At 42.8% G+C, this 16,715-nt stretch overlaps 1 protein-coding gene across 2 annotated transcripts in view; it reads left to right on the plus strand.

Annotated features, from left to right (window-relative positions):
- TUBGCP2 (tubulin gamma complex component 2) overlaps positions 1-16,715 on the plus strand; it is a 238,931-nt gene that overhangs the window by 208,871 nt on the left and 13,345 nt on the right. Inside the window, exon 13 of one of the 2 annotated variants that reach the window (XR_010792583.1) lies at positions 12,864-13,008. The exons of the other annotated variant lie outside the window; for it this stretch is intronic. The gene's annotated coding sequence lies outside the window, so the exon portion shown is untranslated. The remainder of the gene's footprint in view (positions 1-12,863; positions 13,009-16,715) is intronic. 2 annotated transcript variants of the gene reach the window in all.

Genomic DNA, 16,715 nt, shown 5'->3' on the forward strand with positions numbered 1-16,715 from the left:
ATTTTCACACTTCCCAATGTCATAGAAACTTGAAATTTGGCACGAGCATTGATTATGTCATAATTAGGAAAAGCTAATAGGTCCCAACTCGATTATTCAATTCTAAGCGCCAAAGAATTAGCGTCCAAATTTTACGTACGAAATCTAATTTTCACACTTCCCAATGTCATAGAAACTTGAAATTTGGCACGAGCATTGATTGTCATAATTAGGAAAAGCTAATAGGTCCCAACTCGATTATTCAATTCTAAGCGCCAAAGAATTAGCGTCCAAATTTTACGTACGGAATCTAATTCTCTCACTTTACAATGTCATTGAAACTTGAAATTTGGCATGAGCATTGATTATGTCATAAATAGGAAATGTTTAAGGGTCCCAACTCGATTATTCAGTTCTAAGCGCCAAAGAATTAGCGTCCAAATTTTACGTACGGAATCTAATTTTCTGACTTCCCAATGTCATAGAAACTTGAAATTTGGAACGAGCATTGATTATGTCAAAAATAGGAAAAGTTAATAGGTCCCAACTCGATTATTCGATTCTAAGCGCAAAAGAATTAGCGTCCAAATTTTACGTCAGAATCTAATTTTCTCACTTCCTAATGTCATAGAAACTTAAAAATTTGGCACGAGGATTGATTGTCATAAATAGGAAAAGCTAATAGGTCCCAACTTGATTATTCAATTCTAAGTGCAAAAGAATTAGCGTCCAAATTTTACGCACGGAATGTAATTTTCTCACTTCCCAATGTATACCGCAGTACTGGTTCTAGCCAGCAGACGGCGCCATTGTATAATGGCAGAAAGAGAAAGCCCCCTAGGAAACCCTGAATCCAAAATTGGATTGCAAAGGGTTAAAATAGTCCATGCGAGGAGACGTGGTACTTCGAGGAGGGTGGAGCCCTCCGAGCCGGACTTTTTCCCAAATTTCTCTTCTTGCTTCGGGCCGGGTTCCCACCGATACGGCTCCTCGATATGACTGTTTAAAATTCATTGAAGATACTGTCGGGGGTCCTTCAAGGGGGACCAAATGCTGATGTCGCCTGGGTCCAAATTGGTATAAGCAATTAACGAGCGCTCGGAGAAGTCGCGCTGACTACACAGAATGTCATCAAAATGGCTTCTGGTTTATTGAAGCAAAAGCATCAAATTAAATAGACCATAGACCACTGCCCAGACAGGAGGGGCTTGTGGTCAGCAAATAACTGCAAGGATACATTTCTTTTTAATGAGAAAGCAAAAGAAGGACAGTATATCTTGTTAGAGACAGGATGTTCTTGTTCATTAGATAAGACAGAGTGAGAGAACTTGAAGACTTCTGAGAAGTCTTCTCAGGCACCTGTTTCCCTAACCCAAAACACATTTTGTATTTCTTACTATTTATTCGTATTTTGATAGCCTAGCAACTAAATTAACCCTCTACATCTCCCCCATTTTGGATATGGAGTCAAGACAAGTACGACTCCTAGTCCATAAACACGTAATTCATATCGGCGCAGAGAAAACTTTTTCAGTACATTTTGAAATACATGAGATTATAACCTTAATTGCTCTATAAATGCATAATAAAATCATCACAACTTGTAATATACTTTGTAGAATCCCCATGAACCAACCTCCTAAACCAGAAAACCAATTGGCAGGGTTCAAAGAACTAAATGTGTTACCCCACCAGCTATCTCTGGTTTCTGAGTTTTTATTTGTCCATGCAAACAGTTCTTTTGACGGAACAGGAACAGCCAAGAAAGGAAAACTGGTGGCACCAGGTGTGTGTACAAGTCCAACAGTCTTTCACCTGTGAGGTGTTCAGTCCATCTACCAGTATTTTGTGGTGTCTAACAAAGTGGTTCGGAGCATTGTTCTTTTGCACCCTCTCACAAGGGCGAAGCATGGAGTGAGGAGTCCAAAAGTCCATAAATAAACAAAATGTCCTTCATTTTCCTTCTCATGGGGGGGCAAAGTAGGGCGTGAAAAGTCCCATTAGTCTCAAGACAAGCAACAGTTCCTTCAACTTTACTGAAGTAGGTGTGGTCAGCAGGACTTGACAGGGCCCCTTGAATCTGGGCCCTAGAGATTTCCGGACACGCCTCTTTACGACCACCCAATCTCCAGGTTGTAGGGAGTGAGATCCCCCTAGGTTGTCTGGGTCTGGAACGGGAGAAAAAAACTAGATTTTGGGTTACTGGTAGTTGGTCACACAGGTGCTTTACATATCCGGCTACTATGTCATAGCCCTGCTGTAGGGCCTGTGGATGATACAGCCCCAATCTTGGCATAGAGCCAAACAACACTTCTTTTAACTTAAGCGTACCATTTTAGTCTTTTAACTTTTGTCTAAACTCTGCGGGTGGTACGGGGTGTGAAACGCTTGTTCCACTCCAAGGGCTGACAGTACCTCTCGCATCACTTTACCTGTAAAATGTGTACCTCTGTCACTCTCAATTGTCTCTAGTGCCCCGTATCTGCGGATTACCTCATGCATGAGCTTCCGTGCGGTTACCTGCTTATTTACTTTAGTAACGGGGTAGGTCTCCAACCTGAAAAGAAATCAACAACAACAAGCACGTATTCATACTTCCCAACAAGTGGGAGCTGAGTGTAGTCAATTTGCAATCCCTGAAATGGGTAGAGTGGTCTAGGCAAGTGTTATGTGGCAAATTTACTTCTGCCCTGTTGCTTACGGCAAAGATCATGCAAAATTGGACAAATGATGATGCAGCAGCTACAGAAAACCCAGGAGCCACCCGTCCTCGTTCAAGCGTCGACATCATTGCTGTTTTGATAGGTGTGTCTTTCCGTGCATCAGCTGGGCCATCACGGGGCATAGGGACCGTGGTGGGCAAGTGCTGTTGACTGTTTGCCATACGCTGTCCCATTTCTGCTGCTCCCATATTTAGTCCATTCATTCTTTCCTTCCTTGCTGGCTTGTAACTGTAAAGTCTTTAGCATATCAAAGTCCAAAGTTTGTATCAAAGTCCAAAGTTTGTATCAAAGTCCAAAGTTTGTATCAAAGTCCAAAGTTTGTATCAAAGTCCAAAGTTTGTATCAAAGTCCAAAGTTTGTATCAAAGTCCAAAGTTTGTATCAAAGTCCAAAGTTTGTATCAAAGTCCAAAGTTTTTGTTAAATTCTTCTTTTCTTCCACGGCTTGAGGGCCGCTGCCTTTGCTGTGTGGTCTGTGATGGCATTGCCTCTTGTTTCTCTGTTGTAGGAATTGGTGTGAGCTTTCCACTTTGTAGAAGTAAGTAGGGCCTCTGTGAGACTCTGCACCGCTGCATCATTCTTAATTGGCTGTCCTGCTGAGGTAACAAGCTGTCTGGCCTTCCATGTTGGGCCGTAATCATGAGCTATGCCAAATGCATACAGGGAGTCAGTGTAAATGTTTGCCGTCTTGCCTTTTGCCACTCTACACGCCTCAGTGAGGGCCTGTAATTCCGCTTCCTGTCCTGAGACATGCGGAGGCGTTCTGCTTTTAAGACATCTTGTTGCGTGACCACTGTAAAACCTGTTACAAACCTTCCCTCGTCATTTAGGTATCTAGATCCATCCACAAACAGCTCAAACTGGGGGTTCTGCAGGGGCTTGTCTGTGACATGCGCAAACCCAGCCGTTTCCTGGGTCATGGAGGCCACACAGTCATGCTGGTTTCCGATGTCAAATGCCTCCTGTTCGTCAGTCAGGGGGTTGTAAAACAACTGATCCCCTGTACTTACTCCCCCATTTTGAATCTACGTCACCTAATGGAAGTAACGTGGCTAGATTCAAGGTGGTGCACCTTTGGCTTGAGATGTTCGAGGAGGAATGCACTGCGAGTTCTATTGTATCTGTCTGGCAAGAGACAGATGTCTGCGGCTTACCTGAGTCAGGATACCATGTATGTCCTGTGGGGTGTAGATCACCATGGTGTGATCTAGGACAACGTCAGAATTTTTGTCCAGTAGTGCCTGGACTGCTAGAACCGCTCTGACGCATGATAGAGACCCTCTAGCCACCGCGTCAAAATGGGCACTGTAGTATGCTACAGGTCGCTTTTTGTCATCATGCATTTTTGTCAGTACAGCGGTGGCGTGTCCCTCCATCTCAGTGACGTACATCGGGAAAGGTTTGTCATAGTCTGGCAGCTCCAGTGCGGGTGCACTAGTTATCTGTACTTTCCCCGCGGGGTCAGGGCAAATGGCCGTAAACCCAAACAGTCGTACAGAGGCTGCATGGAGGCAGAGCGTGTCCACGGCCGCCAGTATGAGCCCAGTCCCAAAAAGGTACGCAACTGGGCATGGGAGGTGGGAAGTTGCATGTCACTTACCACCTTCGTGCGTTCCGGCGTCAGGTGTCTAGTACCTGGACCTAGGCAGTGGCCCAGGAACACTACGTGAGGTTTGCAGAACTGAAATTTGTCTTGCTGGCTTTGCAGCCATTCTACTCTCATGGAGGAAACACAAAAGGCTTAGTGATGCATTGAGGCAACCATTTGGGTGAGAAACACACAAAAAGTAAGTCATCAACATATTACAAGAGGGCGGTGCCCTCGGGAATTGGCCAGGCGTCTAATACCAGTTTCATGAATCTGGTGAACTGGTTTTGGGCTATTCCGTGCCCCTTATGGCAGCACTGTCCAGCAGTACTGCTTTCCTCTGAAAATAAATGCAAACAATTACTGACAGTCTGGCTGGCCCTTTAAACTCTTTCTGTTAATGGGGAACAAAAGGGGTATTGGCTGGGAAGACACATTCCTTAAGGGCTTTAAGTTAACATAAAGAAGAGACAGTGTCTGCAATTGCATCTTCCTGGACATGTACCAGGGGGTACTGACGGACCAAGGGGCTAAGAGCTTGTTCCTCTGCGTGCGTAAGAGTGAGGACAGGGAGAGGTGTCGCTTGGTCTGCTGCCATCCGACAGAAGGTCGGGTAACTTTCAGACCCGGGGTGTATACGAGCCTCACCGGACGGGTGAAGTTTGATACAACATCCCAAGGGTCCCATCACATCAATTCCCAATATGTTTTCAGGACCTTCCAACACAAGGAAGCACGTGAGGCATCGTGACCCTTTAAACATTACCTCAAGCGGTTCAGTTTCTGCCAGCTGAATTGGCACTCCTGAAACCCCTTGCACTGATTACTGCTAGACAATCAGGCTGGTATTCTATTTCAAATAGATCATAACCTTGTTGCAAGAAGGAAAAGGAGAAATTTTTTTTTTTTTAAATTTAAAGTTAGCTGACCTGCAATACCTAGATCACCTATGTCTTCTCCCCCCCCCCCCCCCACCTTTGAACTAGGGTACTTAATAAAAAAAAAAAAGTTAGCCAGGTTGAAAGGAGTAGCAACATTGGAAAGGATGAAAAGAGCACATTGTAGCCGGATCTGACAGGTCAGAGATAAGTGCTTGGGTTGCACTTGCGTGTATATGCTCTGGATGTCATGGAGGGGGGGGGGGGGGGTGAGGAACACTAGGGGGTAGTTCAATATCAACTCCAAAGGTTTGTCAACCATTGCCTGTACTGCTGCCACCGCACAAACACAGCGCCTACATCACACATTTTACATTCATTACAGTCTGAGCACGGGTCATTAATTCTCATCCGTTCGTGCGGTCAAGTCTCATTCAAATATTAGTAAGATTTCACACAGGACGTAACGCGTATGATGCAACTGTCCTCATCTTGCAAACAAATGCATTCAATTCTGTTCAAGCAAGCGGGGCTATTGTCCAGTGTTCTCCGCTCTAATCTTTGTCCTTGAGAAGCACACATTCCTTCTCTGCAAATCTCACTAAACTCTGTTCCTTCTCACTGTACCCCCCCCCCCCTTTCTGAGACAAGGGGGGGCGACTTGCAGCTGCGGCTTTTCACAAATCAACATACAGGACAAACAGTACGTTGGTTAATTGTCACATAATTGTCTGCAGACTCTGTATGAACTTGCTTCATGTCATAGGGGGACACAGACTAGAGGATTCCCTTTCTCCTCCATTTTTTTTCCCTTGCAAAGTGGAAAAGATTTTTCCAGCAACAACTACATTTATGGGAAATTTTAAGCACAAACCTACTTGGGATGGGGGTGCTAAACACAGACTGCAGAACAGATAATCGGGAGAAGGCTGTTTGCAGGCGCGATGCAGGGGATTTGAATATCCCTATGCAAAATTCAGGAAAGGCACTCATTATTGCAGTGCAAAGAATTGGTATGCCGGGTAAAAACATTCATAGATGGGAGATGAGAAGCCAGCTCATTTCTGCTGCGGAGCTAAGATGACGTCTGAGCGGTAACTGAAGGTATTATTGCAACAGATGCTAAAATGGCCGCTGGGCCATGGCTGGCACTGAAATGGCCACCGAAGGTGTGGCCTGACTGGGCGATGGTGACGGGAGGGTCCAGGAATACTACATACTAGACACGTATCAAGATATACCGACTGGTATTGGCCCCAATAAGAACACAGCCATCTAGGGGCAGGGCAAAGGGGAGAAAAACATCATCCATGACACGGCCGGGGCGGTGCCCTCAGATGGTGAAGAAGGGCTGCCTTCCTTTATCTTCAACTCAAAGCATATGAATAATCGCCATCTTGAAACTGCAATTATTTTACTTCAACTTTACATTACTTATTGACTCTACATACTACCAACTGGGTATGCCTAGCCCTATGCTCAATGACACATTGGGAAGTATATCTCTAAGTGCCTGAGCCTTTTGCTCAATGACTATACCAACAGTTTCACATAACTTCTTGACTTTCTTCACATACTTTTAACTTTTACTATCTCTAAATCTTTCCCAAACTTGCTAGTTGAAGACTCCCAGAATTCTAAAACACCTGCTTTTCTCAACAATTCGCTACATTCTTTCCCCACGGCTAACTTGCTTTGTCTGACCTTTGCTATTTCTCTAGCTGTTCCCATATAGGCATACTCCTTGCCTTGGACGTTTCTCATAACTGGCGTCTCTGATATCGTATAGGCGTACCTACCGATATCCTCCCCTTCCCTCACTTTTATTATCTCAATAGGGGTAAAATCTTCCAGCAATCCCACAGATTACTTCGGAGGGTAAGAGGAGATCACATTTACTGATATCTTCCCCTTCCCTCTCCCTTATTCTTGCCCCCATCTCAATGTGCTCACTATTCTTCACTAAGTAAACAGGACACTATTTTCACACAGTACGTTATAGGAGGACACACAGTCATTCCTTGTCCCGGAATAGTTTTACAGCGACTTCCAGTAATCACAGAGATTACTTCGGAGGGTAAGGGGAGCCCCCACTTGCCTCTCAGGGAACCTTTGGTGGTGATATAACAAAGCCAACAAAAGCAGATAATTGCCAACGTGATACAAACAATCAGTACAGAAACTTCAAGAATTTCCTCCGGCGACATGGCAAAAACCAGGGTATGAGTTCTTCCGTCTATTACAGTTTTATGAACACATACGTTAAAATATGGCGGAGTATTCTTATAAATACATGCAGCGACTAACCTTCTGTCAACGATGAGCCCAAAAATCACTGGAAGTCCAGAATCGAAGTGGCAAGACAAGGGCCTACCTTTCACCTGTGATTTTTGGATTCTGGGGTCCCGTGATCCTGGTCCCGTAGTGTTGGCAGTTGGCATCGTCAGATATCGGCTGCAGGTAAAGAATAAACTCCGCCCCACGTTCTGGCGCCACGTATGCTGATGTCGCCTGGGTCCAAATTGGTATAAGCAATTAACGAGCGCTCGGAGAAGTCACGCTGACTACACAGAATGTCATCAAAATGGCTTCTGGTTTATTGAAGCAAAAACATCAAATTAAATAGACCATAGACCACTGCCCAGACAGGAGGGGCTTGTGGTCAGCAAATAACTGCAAGGATACATTTCTTTTTAATGAGAAAGCAAAAGAAGGACAGTATAGCTTGTTAGAGACAGGATGTTCTTGTTCATTAGATAAGACAGAGTGAGAGACCTTGAAGACTTATGAGAAGTCTTCTAAGGCACCTGTTTCCCTAACCCAAAACACATTTTGTATTTCTTACTATTTATTCGTATTTTGATAGCCTAGCAACTAAATTAACCCTCTACAATACTAATAAAATTGTAAGTCCTTCATTATTTTCTTTGATAATTGTTTTCTGTGATGATCAAAATGCCTCTTTTTAATTCGTGTATGTTCGTTGTTTTGCATTGCTTGAGTTCTCAGATATGAACAAACAAACATAAGCATTAGTTCCTATATAAACGTGACATTTCTGTTATTCCCATAATGGGATGGTCTTCTTTTTGGTACATACTTCAGATACATACATAGTCACCAAATTTGGAATACACTGTATATATACAACAGTAGATCAATATTAATCCCACAACTATTATCGCAAATATCACAAATATTTTTCTTTATCCAGCTCAGGCCTAACCATGAAAATAACCAACTGAACCATCCCTGATCCACATCTTGTTTTATACTAATGGATATTTCTTTTAAAGTGTTAATCTTCTGATGTATTGATTCTGAATGGTCAGAGAGGCTGAAACAACACATCCCCTCGAACTCTTCACAACCATGATTTAGTGTCAACAATAGGTAATCTATAGTGGCTCTATTTTTGTAGGGCGGTCTTTCTTACTCCTTGTACATCCAATAGGAGGAGGTCTAAAGCTTGAGAGGTAGTATTTAAACCTTTTTCTAAATCACAAGCTATACCACTTACAACTTTCCCATTATATACAGCTAGCCCCCAGACTCCTACTATAGAGAATCCGAACGCCTTTTACTTCTATGTCACTGAGAAGGGTTGGTGGACCCTCACAACTTTCATCTATCCCTTTTATTTCTCTTTTTACTTTGTTACGTTCTTCTAGTTTCTGGTACATAAAAACACTCAATCGGGACAGTGTACATGGTTCTCCTGTAACATTTGTTGGAATATATGTATAAGTGAGATTTCCACATGATAAAACCCAACCAGTTGGTAATTTAACATGTCGAAAATGATTGGAGCTTCTAACAATCACTTTACAACGCATTTTATTTGTTACCTTCTTACATTGATTTACCGTATGATTACAGAGTATTTGAGAATCATCAGTAGCCTGTTCGGGGTGTGCTTCAATTTGCCGACATTTCTCAATTTCTTCAGGGTTACAAGTGAAATTATAACACACCTCGGCTTCAGCTACATTCTTAACCTGAAACTTAGTCATATTAGTCCATTCAGTATTTTCTGCTTCCCTACAGTCTGAACAATATTCATATACATTTAAGAAAGTATTCATGCTAGTTACATCGGATACTTCTACTAAACTATCATTATGTTTTGCAGTAAATCTATTTCTGAGTACTTTTACAGGTGCACGATCTGATAACAAACATGTAAAATATCAATTCCACGTCTCAAATTAGGCATACACATTCTTGAAATATTTAATACATCTCTTGCCAAATATTCCCACATATTGGGACGCCCTTCTGTCCATACGGACCATCTCCTTTTTACCTTTGTCATTTAATTTGGTTTCCAATACCATAGTATACCTGTAAGACTAATTGCAATACACGCCAAGAAACTAAGATACGCATACTTCCCCTGGTATCTGGACCTTTTTACAGTGTGAAGCGTGCATCCAATTTGGTTTTCCTTCTAGTTTTACTGAGGTAGAGGTGGTCAGGAGAACTTGGAAGGGACCATCAAATCGTGGTTCCAATGCTTTTGCTCGTGTTTTTTATCACTACCCAATCACCAGGCTGCAATTCATGTGTACCTTCAAGAGAGTCTGGATCTGGAATGGAAGTGAACACTGGGTCGTGTATTACTTTAAGTTTCTTACTTAGCGTGATAACATAATTTCTTAGGGTGCCATACTGCAGTTGTTGTGAAAAACTTCCAAACAAAATTTCATAAGGAGACAAGCCTGTTTTCTTGTTAGGGACATATCTTACAGAGAAAAGGGCCAAAGGCAAACACTCAGTCCAGGGTTTGCCAGTCTCCCTCATGGCCTTCTGCATTTTTAATTTCAGGGTGCCATTCAGCCTTTCCACCTTACCACTACTCTGTGGGTGGTATGGAGTGTGAAAGACCTGAGTGATGCCCAAAGCTGACATTATGTGTTTCATTATCTCTCCTGTGAAGTGGGTACCTCTATCTGATTCAATCACCTCAGGTACCCCATATCTGCAGATTATCTCGTTCATCAGTTTCTTTGCGGTCACTCAGTTGCCGAATTGACCGGATAGCCTCACACCACCCCAACATGTCCACACATACTAACACAAATTCATACTTGCCTTTGCGGGGCAGTTCAATGCAGTCAATTTGCAGTCTCTGAAACAGGTAGAGTGGTCCAGGCGCGTGTTTCTGGGGTACTTTGACTTTTTGCCCAGGATTGCTTTACGGCACAAATCATATAAAATTGGACAAATAATGCGGCAGCTACAGAAAAGGGGCCAGGGGCCAACCAGAATTTCTCTAACGTTGCGACCATTGCTGTTCTTGATAGATGCGTTGTTCCATGAATCAGCTGGGCCATCATAGGGAACAAGGCATGTGGGAGGCAAGTTCTGGTAACAGTTTTCCATATGCCCTCATCTTCCTTGGCCCCAGCTTTCGTCCACTTGTCTTTTTCTTCTTTGCTGGTTTGTATTGAGAAAGTCTTAATAATGTCCATACCAGATGAAACAGGTTTCCCTGTGTCTGCTTTAGAACAAAATGTCTCTGTATCTGTATCAGAACAAAATGTCTTTCTTGTGACTGGGTCGGGGTCTGTATGCTGCGTAGCAAAAACCCCCTTTTCTTCTTTCTTTTTCCATGGTTGCATTGCAGCATTCTTTCCTGTTGTGCTTTGATCTTTAGTACTGCTATCTTATCTGGCCATAACCGTGCCTCAATTAATTCTTTCACTGCAGCACCATTCTTAATAGGTTGTCCAGCAGAGGTTAAAAATTGTCTGGCCTTCCATATGGGCCATAATCATGAGTAATGCCAAAAGCATACCTGGAGTCAGTGTACACATTTGCTGTTTTACCTGTGGCCACTCTACACGCCTCTGTAAGTGCTTTTAATTCCGCTTCTTGTGCTGAGACATGTGGAGGCAGAGACTCTGCTTTTACCGTGTCATGTTGTGTTACGACTGCATAACCGGAGTGGAATCAGCCATCTTCACCCTGATAATGAGAACCGTCTACAAAAAGTTCAAAATCAGGATTATCTAATGGTTTTTCAACAAAATTTTCAAAATCTGCTGTTTCTTGTTGCATCAATTCTATGCAATCATGCTCGTGTGTATCATCAAATGTGTCATCATCAATTTCTGAATTTTCCCCTCCTCCCTCACCCCTTTTGGAATCTGGATAATCCACTGGCAATAGAGTAGCCAGATTCAAGGTAGTAGATCTTTGAAAGGTAATGTTAGGGAGCATGAGGAGTGCACATTGTAAGCGGATCTGTCTGGCTAAGGACAGATGTTTCGGCTGTACCTGTGTGAGTATCCCTTGAATGTCGTGTGGTGTTAATACGGCGACTGTGTAATCTAGTACAACTTCTGAGGCTTTGTCAATCATAGCCTGGACAGCAGCAACTGCCCTAACACAAGATGGAGCTCCTCGTGCTACTGCATCAAGTCTGGCTGAGTAGTACGCTACAGGCCGTGGCCTGCCACCATGTTGTTGGCAGAGTACTGCTGTAGCATGTCCAGACAGTTCTGTACAGTAAAGTCGGAAAGGAAGTTGATAGTTGGGTAGACCCAGCGCAGGAGAAGAAGTGATAGCCTGTTTTAGCAAATGAAAGTTTGTGACAGCCTCTTCAGAAAACGTGAAGGGAGTGGTTTTGAGACAGTCATAGAGTGGTTGCATAAGTAGCGAAGCCGAACGCAACCAAGGCCTGCAGAATGATACAAGACCTAAAAAGGTTCGAAGTTTTTCAGCAGAATTTGGGAGAGGCAGATTTTGAATAGCCTTTTTTCCTTTCTTCCGTCAAATGCCTGGTTCCTTGTAACAGGCAGTGACCAAGAAAGATTACCTTCTACTTACAGAACTAAAGCTTGTGTTTTAAAGCTTTACATCTATTATCTGCTAGCAAATGGAGCAGTGACATTGATGCCTGCTGGTAAATCTAGAGATTGTCAGTACATAGTAACAAATCATCCACATATTGTAGCAAGACCACCCCTTGTGGCCAGGGCCAGGCCTGCAGAACGGTTTGTAAAGCCTGTGTGTACATAATTGGAGAATTCTGCGCTCCTTGTGGCAGAACTGTCCAACTGTACTATTTTCCCCTGAAAGTGAATGCAAAGAGATATTGTGAATCAGGGTGCAATACAACTGACATAAAGGCTGACATAAATTGCTAAGGTCAATCACTGTAAAATAGGTGGCGCTAGCGGTTACTAGTGCCTTCAGGCTTTTCCCTTAAACCCCTGTCTCTGCATTATCATGACAGCTCTAGGGTTTGTAACCCTTCAGATCTTTCATTTAATTCTATTCCTTTTTCTGTCTGCAACAGATTCTTAATTCAGTCTGCTGCCATTTAGGCTTGCATTCCTGTAATTTCTTGCGAATGGAGAGTTTAAGAACTTCCACAAATGATAATGCTAACACAGAAGTCCCAATGTTACCACCAGTTATGCCGCTATACCCAAGGCCCGCCCACCTTTTATATAGTTTTTCCGCATAGGTCTACACACTCTCACCCTTTTCCTGTATCACAGTGGACAGGAAAAGGGAAGATTCCTGTAGCCTTTCACTAGCCCACTTTTGGAGATCCTCACAGTATTCTTTTCCTGGACTGTATACTTTTTCTATCTCTATAGACTGTACCATTTAAATCCACTGCTTCATTAATGATTTTTCCCATAGCAGCTTCCCTTAGATTTAATTCTGCTATATTTTTCTAGTAATCACAGGGTAAAGTCCTTTAGGCATAGGGGCCAAAGGTTCTTCACCTGCTGCTTCCTGCTTACAGACGCGCTGAGAAAAAAAAAGTTATTGCTGTGCTTTTGAGAGAGCCGTCTGCCAGTCCAGTAAGGACCTTTTTCTTCCGTGAGTAACTTTTTATTAGAATCATAGGGTGGTGGATTTTGTATTTTAAGAGCGTAATACATTATACCTTTGTACTCTTTTTATTGATAACTTATATCTTCGCTTGTTTTACTTATTTTTATCCTGCTCTTTATTATCCCATACATGTTTTTACCTGCAATCCACCCCCCCCCCCCCCCCCCGGCAATTCCTGAATTATTCCCAAAAGGAAGATTTAAAAATTCCAGCTTCTCCTAAACCTGCTTCTTTTTAGTAACTTAATAAATCTACATTTTCCTACTGCCCTTTGTCCTTTTTACTATTTCTTCTACTATTTCTCTAGGGCTTTTCCATTGATTACCGCCATTTGGGTGTGTGTTTCCCGTTTTATTTTTGCCTGTACTTCCTCCCGCTTTTTTTTCCTCTGGCCTTAATTACTACCCTTTCCTAAGAAGCGTTTTTCACCGACTAAGATATATATATATATATCTATAGTCTATATAAAATAGCTGTTTTGCTATTTTATTTCCCAAGGCGCAGTTAAAGGGGATCTTTGTAACAAAGGGCTATAAAACTTTTCCTGTCTATAGGATTCCGTAATCATACACACCCAAATTAAGAGGACAAAGTACAGTAGTAAGCTTAGCAGCGCTCTAGCTGAAGGGAATCATTATAAAACATGGGACGCAACATTCTCACCCGCCAAAATGACATACCAGATCCCTTTTACAGGTTCTTTGAAAATTAAGCTGTTAAAGGAGATAAAATCACTTACCAGGCTGGACTAGATGGACAATGTCTTCATTCGGCCTTACATACTATGTTACTATGTTACCCACTTAGCTCCGGACAGAAAGAGGAGAATTTCAAAAAAGCACAGATTGTATGGTAAGATAAAAAATCTCTTACCTTGTACAGTGCTGTTTTTAAATCTGTGGTTTCCTGGTATCCTCGCTCCTCCACTGCTAGGTCCGGGGTCCAAGGGGAAAGATCTCCTGCCTTGATACGGGTTTTCGGCACCAAGTGTGTTAGGGAAAAACTCCCGTTAGTATGTCATCCGGCGTCCAAATTGAAATGAGTACTCATCATTGTTTAAGTAATACCGATCAGCAGGAAGAAAGACCCGTACATATGCATTGCTCATGTACAAATTCATCTACTTCGAGTTTATTGGCGTTACAAGAGGTCTTTTTATAAGCATATCATATAATTAACCCCTTAATGACATGGCCTATTTTGGCGTTGAGGACCAAGCGATTTTTTGGTATTTTTCCATCTCCATTTTTCAAAAGCCATAACTTTTTTATTTTTCCGTCGACGCGGCCTTATAAGGGCTTGTTTTTTGTGTGGCGATCTGTAGTTTTTATCGGTGCCACTTTTGGGTACATAGACAATATTGTTAATTTTTTTTTTATTTTTTTTTTATGATAACCGGGAGAGAAAACGCATCAATTTTGCCATAGATTTCTTTTTCTTTTTTTTACAGCATTAATCAAGCAGCATAAATGACACACTTAATGTTTTCTGCGCGTCGGTACGGTAACAACGATACCAAAATTGTTTTATTTTTTTTTAGGTTTTTACACTTTTTTGCAATAAAACCCCCTTTTTTTTGCAAATCTTTTTTTTTTCTCTATAGCTGCATTCAAAGTCCTGTAACTTTTTTAGTTTCTGATGTACGGAGCTCTATAAGGGCTTATTTTTTGCGAGACGAGCTGTAGTTTTTATTGGTACCATTTTGGGGAATGTACGGCTTTTTTGATCACTTTTATTGCATTTTTTGTGCGGCAAAATGCTAAAAATTAGCATTTTGCCTCTGTTTTTTAGCGTTTTTTTTAACGCTTTTTGTCGTACAAAATAAAAAGTGTGTTCAACTTTTTCTACACATCGTTACGGACGCGTCAATACCCAATATGTGGGGTTTTCATTTTTTTTCCCTTTTTTTATTCTATTAGAAAAAGCATAAAAAAGGGGGTTTTTTACATTTTTTTTACACTTTTCTTTTTTTTTTTTACACTATTGCAGCACTGTGCCTATGATCGCTGTCATAAGGCATGGCAGAGCTACTGCTCTGCCATGCCTTATCGCTTGTACAGCGATTGTAGGCATAGGCAATACAGGACGCCAGTGTCTGGCGTCCTGTTACCATGGTGACAGGCCAGGCTCTCGCGATGACATCTACTTAGATCGCGTCAGGGAAGGGGTTAACAGTGGGGGCGCATCTCCGATGTCCCCCCGCTGTTGCAGCGGGACGCCGGCTGTGACTGACCTCATATGTGATCTCGCGCTATCCCCAGGACGTACCGGTACGTCCTGTTGCGGGAAGTACCAGGCTCCCAGGACGTACCGGTACGTCCTGGAGCGGGAAGGGGTTAAAGTGACGTTGATTCTGAGCCAAACATTACATAGGTGTTTACATCATTCAATAGTCTGCCACATGTTTGATCAAAGTCCATTACATAATACCTAATATTTTTCATTCTTCAGCGCTTTTGCTATATTCTTATGAGAGACTAAACATTTAACATTTAGCATTTCATAATGATTCAGCAATCAGCATATTTGTTTATTCGTGTGTTAACTTTTTATGGCTTTATTTTGAGGCAAATGTATTGGTTATATCAGCTGCACCCTGGTACTATTTGCTTCTTATCAATTTATATCTGTACTTCACCCATCTCCTGACTAGTCACCAGTTATGGTTTATTGCTGGTTAAGTCAAGCTGACATTCTAGCAAAGCCTAGGGTTCATACATGGTGATTCTAATACAAGAAATGATTTCTCTGAAACAGTAGAATCTAAAATAATATCACAAAAGCTGGGGTCCTGGGGAATTTCCCCCACACGGCCGCATCTAACCTCCAAAGTTGATGGCGAGTGTGCATGCGTCGTCCTTACCGGCGGGCATGCGCACTCTCCGTCAACTCCCGCAGTTAGACGCGGCTGGCGTAGGAGTGACGTGTGGTGCGTCACATGCCGACCACTGACCTGGGCAGAAGTACTTGCCGCCCGGCAGCTGACAGAACCCCTTTAACGCAGCCCTTAAATGTTAGTGGGAAGCTTTACTCCAGGTTACTAATATATTTCTGGATGTTAACCCCTTAGTGACCACCCATAGTGTTTTCACGTCCCGCTTAAGTGGGCTTTAATCCCCAGGGCCGTAAAAACACGCTCTCTGTGGGGATTAAAGCCCTGCCGACTGTGGGCGTGGAGCTGTCATGTTATCCAGTGAATAACGGTGATCATATAAAGTAAAAAAAAAGTGTAAGAAGGAAAAAAAAGATTGTTTCATCTCTCCTCACAGATCATATCCATGAGGGGAGATAAAATTACATACCTAAGGACCCTGGATTTATCCGCGTACCTAACCCTGGTTTCTGTGTATGTGCCTATCGCTAAAATGGCAGACGCATATGCAAAAGCCGCAACCCCCTGCTCCTGGCTACCAAAAGTAGCTGAGAGCCTGGAGATTTACCGGCGGGGGTGGGGGGGGGGCATAGTTAAAGTTAAAGGTGAAATTACTTGCCTAAGACCTCCGGCGATGTCCCTCTAGGGGATTTTTATTTGCGGACCTTTCCCCAGCTTCGGCGCATGCACCCGTTGCCAAAATGGCGGACTCAAGCGCAGAAGCTGGGGAGGGCCCAGGAAATTTTAAATCTCCTTGCTCCAGGCTACTAAATGTAGCCAAGAACCTGGAGCAGGGAACGAGGGCTGCAGTGAGTGGTCC

Source organism: Eleutherodactylus coqui, chromosome 4 (genome assembly GCF_035609145.1).
Source record: "Eleutherodactylus coqui strain aEleCoq1 chromosome 4, aEleCoq1.hap1, whole genome shotgun sequence".
In the NCBI taxonomy this organism is placed as follows: Eukaryota; Metazoa; Chordata; class Amphibia; order Anura; family Eleutherodactylidae; genus Eleutherodactylus; species Eleutherodactylus coqui.